This window comes from Solanum stenotomum, chromosome 2 (assembly GCF_019186545.1).
Source record: "Solanum stenotomum isolate F172 chromosome 2, ASM1918654v1, whole genome shotgun sequence".
Taxonomy (NCBI): Eukaryota; Viridiplantae; Streptophyta; class Magnoliopsida; order Solanales; family Solanaceae; genus Solanum; species Solanum stenotomum.
The window spans coordinates 73631923-73637863 of NC_064283.1; the positions used below are offsets into that span (position 1 = coordinate 73631923).

Below are 5941 nucleotides of genomic sequence, written 5' to 3' on the forward strand. Positions count from 1 at the left end.
CTTATTTAAATAAACCTAATTATATGTATCTGATTAATTAACATGTATTCGAGATACATGTATCAGTTACATTCCTTATTTAGAAACAATTATCGAGATACATGTATCAGTTACCTTCCTTATTTAGATGCAATTATCAAGATACATGTATTTGAGATACATGTATCTAGGCACGTTAGATACGTATATCCGCAGAACAAATTATGGTAGGCTTGGTAATATTGCAAACTCATGGGAAAGAAGGTAATTAGCTCCTAAACTAGTGGAATTTGTGTTGTTTTCCCTTTATTTATTGTCACTATAGTTAACTGCAAAAAGGCTTCGACTTGTATTAAGATAAAAACAAAGTGGCCATATATATATATATATAGATGTGTGTGTAAAATCCTAATCGATTTATTATAAAAATAAATATTTTCTATTTTATTTTATGCTCGATAAAAGTTGTATATATGTGCGTTTTATTTTATTGTCACTATAGTTAACTGCAAAAAGACTTCCGACTTATATTAAGATAAAAACAAAGTGGCCCATGCAGGTCTCGAACCTGCGACCTTCGCGTTATTAGCACAACGCTCTAACCAACTGAGCTAATGGGCCATTTGTGCTGTGAACAGCTTTGATTTATATAATACAATAAACATTTCATTCTTCTAATTATTCACTAGTTTAGATATTTTTATTAATTTATTGGTGCTCCACTTTTTGTCACTCTCTTCTATCGGCTCCTTTACCACCTAGAGAGGTGTTTGGTTGCAAACAAGTTTTCTCATAAAATTAATTTTGGAATACATTATTCTAATATATATATATATATATGAAATAACTTATTTCATCATTATGATAAAAATGGTGGAATAAATAATTCAAGAATTATCGAATACCTCCAATCAAACGTGTAATAAATTAATGTACAATTATTATGAAATTATTGTACCTTATATCGTAAACCAAACGACTCCTTATTGTATTATAGGCTCAATAAAAGTGTTAATTTCCCTTTATCTCATTATCCAAGAATGTTTTAAATTTGTACACAAATTAAAGATGACACTCGTTCTATTTCTTTTTAGTTATCATATTTTCCTTTTTTAGAGTCAAATGATAAGAATTTTGATTAATATTTTACGATGTCTTTTTCATCATATGAATATGCAAAAAAGTGTAGTTTATAGTACTTTTCATATAGTTTTTTCATGAATATCCAATTTTTTAGTTTAAAATATCGACTTAATATAATCTAATTTAACTTTAAAAATTAATCAAATTGACTTTCAAAAAATATAACCTGATAACTAAAAAGAGACGGAGTAACAAATCTATATATGTTGCATCAAGTCCGACAGCTTCATGCATTTAATTAAAGTGCATTGCTATAATCAAGCATTGCATTTGTCTCCCATTAATTAAACATTATACAAAGTTGTTGTTGACTTAAAGCTCACCGAAAAAGATAGCTCATCTGCTATTTTGATCCGTTCATATTTACTCCCTCCGTCCACAATTAATTGTCATGGTTTCTTTTTTTAGAGTCAAACAATAAGAACTTTGACCAACATTTTACGATGTATATTTTCATCATATTGATATGCAAAAAATTGCAACTTATATTACTTTTCGTATAGTTTTTGAATATCTAATTTTTTTAAAAAAAATATCGAATTAACGTAATCTAATTTAACTTTAAAAATTAGTCAAATTGACTTTCGAAAAGCGCAACATGACAAATAAAAGTGGACAGAGGGAGTATTTATTTGTTCATATATTTAACTCGATGTAAATATAATAAATTAAAAGATAAAAATTAAAATATGTCATTAAAATTTTGAGAACAGACTTATCTATATCATCTGTTTAAAATTTAACTCATCTATGATATTACCATTTGAAAAAGGACTCATCCATGACATTATTTATTAACTGGATTAATAATCCGAGAAATAAATAATATACTAAATTACTAAAGGTAAAATAAATATAAAATGATAAAAATAAATATGTTTAGTATAATGAACAAGTAAAAGTGAAAGAAGCGACTATTTAATTTTGTGTCCCAAATTTTTTGATTCATTAAAATTTTGAGAAGATGTTTTACCTAAAGATGTAAAACGTTAGCTTTCAATTAATTTGACTTGTCTAAAGACATGACTCTATTTTAACAACTTTAGTACTTGACAAAATTTTTTTGAATTGGTTCTATTAGTCTATACTCTATTCTGTCCTTTGAACTAGTAGTTTTGAGTACAAGTCTAGACGTGTGGTTTATGTACCATACTAAACCGACAGGTCAGTTACATACCAACACATCCGATTCGTAGAAAAATTATATTATGTATATCGAAAACAATATTATATATATAGGTTAAACTATCAGCAATTTTTTTGACTACGCTACTGAATAAAACATGTGGTTCAATCGACTCAAGATGGTTGGATATCGATTATGAATGCTAAGAATTTTTGGTAACATAACATGTTTGAAATTATTTTACTTATTAGAAATAAATATTTTTTAAGTGTAGCGTCGAAACTAAATACATCATTTATTTTAAAACGTAAAAAATAGTTTTCATATTTTGTATGAAAGTACAAACGACATCTGCAAATATTAAAAAAGTTAATTAAAGCTTATGATGATGATGACTGTCTATATGTGTATCTGTTATAAAGGGATTAGGTACTGTTGTTAAAGACAATTGTTGTCATTAATGGTTAAGAGATCCATGCTTATAGTACAAAAACGTGTCGATATTTTGTTTGTTTGATTTCCTACTTTGGGTTTTCACAGTGTGTTCTTTCCCTAACCTCTTTTTTTTTTTTTTTTTTTAACATTGGTAAGCAGTAATTACACTTTCTCACGAAAAGAGTAAAATTAGGTTTTGGGCCTAACTTACACACTTAAGCTTTATAAGGAGTTTACCTATTTTATTAATCATTAATATGAGACTTTTATAATTGTTTAATATCCCACATCACACTACGTGCTGACCTAATATTGGTTGAGATGTGTCCTGTTCTGATACCATGTAAAATTAGATCTTGTGTCTAACTCAGACCCCAAAAGTTAGGTCAAAGAAGGAGGATTGTTCAAGCCTAAGAAGTCCAACCATCTTATTAACTATCCAATTTTAATTCTGGGGGACTCACATTGGGTGAGATGGATCTTGTTGGTGATAAGAATGTGATCATTATTGTGGTTATTGTGGTGTAACTCTTATAACCACTATTGTCATGATCTACCACTAATTCCACTCATTATTCTATACTTGATTATACCTTGTAACTTATGTAACATTTGAGCTATTCATTTACCCAATTTACTACCTCATAATCTTCCTATTCATTACAAGGAAAAATTCATCACCTATAAATAGTGTGGTTTTATTTTGTATTGGGAGAAGAGAAATAATGTAAGAAAAGAAAAGAAGTTTATATTGAGATTAGTGTAGTGAAAGAAGGAGTTGAAACAAAGAAAAATATTCTAAGTCTTCAACTATATATATTCACTATATAAAAGAGAGTAATTATATGTTGCAGAAGGTATTCTGTTTGTGGAGCTTTGAATTCTTTAATTAAGCCGAAGTTGCTTGAGTTGTACGACGTTGTTGAGTTGTTGTATGTATCCTGGAGGGGACAGACCAAGAGTTATACTGTTGGGTCGGTGTAGATTATGAAGATCCTTAAAGAGAGCGAGATATCGCGCCTAAGCCTAAAAATTTGTTTATTCATTTTAGTCGTTTTATTTTCAACTGTAATATATTGTATTTGTGGTATAGTACACCAACAGATCATGCTATGATATCATGTAAAATTAGGTCTTTTGTCGAACTCTGACCAAAAGCTAGATCAAAGGAAAAAGGATTGTCTAAGCTTTATAAGGAGTCCAACAATCTTATTAACCACCAATTTGGGACTTTTATCAAACAAAAACAAATAGCACTCCATTTGATTGAGTAGGGTGATAAGGACCACTAATTATTAGGATCTTCATGGATTTACAATTTACTCAAGGAAAGGAAAAAAAAAAACATACACAATTAAGTTGGCGGGGGGCAGAGAATTTATTCAAAAAGGAGTCATTTATATTATTTGCTTAGTTTGTATTTTGATGATGTAAGAAAAAGTCGAAAGAAATCATATTTATTGCTAATTAATTGATGTAGTGAGATAGAATGAGAACCAACAAAAACATAAATATTCTTTAACTATCCCAAAGGTAACTAAGATACTGTGAATAAAAATAACATCTTTCAAAAGCAAGTTATTCTTTATTAAAACCATCTATAGTACTTATTCTTAAAATACTTTTTCATTATATTGAAATATATTGCCAATTTTGGATTATTTTTACTAAAATTATTAGTCTGCGCAAAAGTACCATATATACAATGCAAAACAAGAACTTTATAATTTTGGTCAATTTACCTTCTTCACAAATTGAAAAAAAAAATTATATATATATTTACTTGTCATTTCTTATTTCAAGATGCAATTGTAGATTCTCGACCAAAAAGAAATAAGAGAATAGAATAATCCAATATTACCTACTCCATCTTTTTAGCAGAGAATATACCCAACTCCAAAAGAATGGACAATATGAATTTCACCCAAAAATAAATAAATAAATAAAATAAAATAATATATATATATATATATATATAAAATATGGAAAATGTGAAAAGAGTCTTACCCTTTTTTGTGAATAACTTTGGCACTAGGCCAGGGCTGGATTTTATTTAGGGAAACTTGTTTCTATTATTTGAGTTATGAAGTAATGTTTTTATATGTCATATTTGTATGGAATATAATGTGTATAATGACTATGAAAATTAATATAAATTGGTATTTATCGAATTTTATATTTTATTTAATTATGAAATGATTGTACTAACTGATATCTATAAATTGTATATTCAATTTACGGAATATTCCTTAGATTTTATATATATACTGAGTGGAATCGATTTGTAAAGTGATTTCTTATATATATGTCGTATTTCTATGGAATGTTTATAATGATTGTGGAATTTAGTTTATATATACAAACATGTTTTAGTTTATGTAGTGTATGATGACTCCAGTAATTGATATGAAAATTGGTGCTCAACAAATTTTATGTATTTTATTAATTGCTTAAGTTTATGAAATGATTGTACAAATTGATATCTAAGATCTGTGGTATTTAATGTATGAAATGTGATCACCAAATTTTATAAGTATGTTATTAATTATTTGTGTATGAAATAGATATATAAATCGGTATCTATGAATTGTGATATTCAATTTAGATGATACCAGTTAATTTGTATATCAATTCCCATACACTATGTGCTTTATTTTTTTAATCAAAATTTTCTCTCATTTATCTCCGTGTTGAATCAAGATTGAATGATTACATTAACGTATATAGTTTATGTAATCACAAATCTTGATTTTAAATATTTCAATTGAAGTGAAATATTGTTTGATATGTATGGAGTAACACGACATATTCTTAGGTATCTAATATCAAAATATCCAACTCATGTAACAGAAACATGTGGTATGTCCCCAAAAGATGCATAAGGGGGAGTGTGCTATGTCTTGTTTAAGGAAAAACAAACAATATTTAAGGTTGTTATACATTTAATTAGCACCAAAAATTCTTGTACCCCTTGACTGCTAAATACTTTTTGAGTTTCAATTATATGTATGGACAGTGTAAAAAATATTTACACAATTAGATGTTTATTTGTTTAATAATTATTGATAAATTCTGATTGATAATCTAGTAAAAATATACTTACCTATACTATATATGGTGTAAAAAGATATTTATATTGCCTAGTGTGTATATAATTTTGTGAAGAGTCTCATTTCGGTGGTTTAAGAAATGGTATTTACTTTAATATGATCTGAACAATCTTTTCCTTATAATTAAGTTCGCTTTTAGATTTGAGTT

The 5941-nt window shown here is 27.3% G+C and overlaps 1 non-coding gene across 1 annotated transcript; it reads right to left on the bottom strand.

Moving 5' to 3' along the window:
* Positions 1 to 526: 526 nt before the first annotated feature.
* Positions 527 to 600, bottom strand: TRNAI-AAU (transfer RNA isoleucine (anticodon AAU)). Its single transcript has one exon. It is a non-coding gene; the product is annotated as a tRNA-Ile (tRNA).
* Positions 601 to 5941: the final 5341 nt, after the last annotated feature.